Source organism: Anopheles moucheti (genome assembly GCF_943734755.1).
Source record: "Anopheles moucheti chromosome X unlocalized genomic scaffold, idAnoMoucSN_F20_07 X_unloc_1, whole genome shotgun sequence".
In the NCBI taxonomy this organism is placed as follows: domain Eukaryota; kingdom Metazoa; phylum Arthropoda; class Insecta; order Diptera; family Culicidae; genus Anopheles; species Anopheles moucheti.
Window position 1 is genome coordinate 564,890 of NW_026453515.1, and position 1,251 is coordinate 566,140.

A 1,251-nucleotide genomic window follows, 5' to 3' on the forward strand; every position below is an offset into this window, starting at 1 on the left:
TCTCTACAAAGTGTGGAAAATAGTTTACTGTTAGCTTCACAGCTGTTAGCCTACGCTGGAAGACGAGATGCTGCCCCTGCCGCGATATCCGATCAGCCGGTAATAAATCATTCGATTTGAGATGTTAGAATACAATCATAGCGTGTTTCGATGCTCCTTTTCAGTGGAGGAAGCAAACATCATCAACAAACACCTCCAGAACATTGGGATCCGCTAATATATCGTCCATGAAGCGCTCAAGTGGCTGGCTTGCGTTGCACAATCCGAATTGTATCATTGTGAAAATAATGAACGGAGTAATACCGGCAGCCTAGAGATGGATTGCAACAGCTGGGACACTTTCTTCGACCGGAACGAAGTGGTATGTAGATCATGGGTATTTGCAACGGGTCTCGAGTTATTTTTTAAAGCATTTTAAATCGATTGATGGACCAGTGGTTTGAATTTGATGCAGCCTGCATGATGTGACCTTGCATTGGAAATGATTTATTTATCGTAATTCGATTACCCACTTCCCGGTGAACGAATGATTCAGGCTAGGTTAAGATATGGTTAAACCCTTTTGCTTCAAGTCCCAACGATAGAAGGATAGAAGCGTCCCAACGACAAAGACCTTACCTTAATAAGGGCTACTTACCTAATGCTTACTCGTGTTAGTATCGAGCACAGGAAATGATATACACGTGTGAGTTATTTCCCATTTTCTGTCAGCAATACAGCAACTAACGTGTTGGGTAAATTATCTAAGCAATTTGCTTTATTTTATTCCCGCCAGCTATCTTGATCCGATTAGTAGATTGATTTTATAGTTTGACCGTGGCCTATAGTGTGGTCTGGTTGTCCAATACTGGTTTCAGTATACTCATGGCAAACCAGCCATTTGGGAAAATCGGCACCTGATACTTTTTTCTCTCTCATTGATTCCAAATTGTTCTATCTACATTTTGAACGCAAATGGAAGAAAAAGTGATCGCAGTAGTGGCGCTATGGTTTCCGAAATTGAAGGATGTTTATTATTAGCTTAGTAATTGTATTACATTTTTTCTTCAAGTGATCCAATTCCAGGTATTCCAGGAATACCTTTCGAAAATTCCAGGTAACCACACATTTACATCACATTTGTCCTGAAGGGTACCGAGTATCCTTTTTCATCGATCCAGCCATTTGATGAGCATGAGGATGCCCTGGCAAGTATCAACAATTTCACTTCACGTAGGATATAGTTTATCTTACGGATTCCGCCAAAACTAT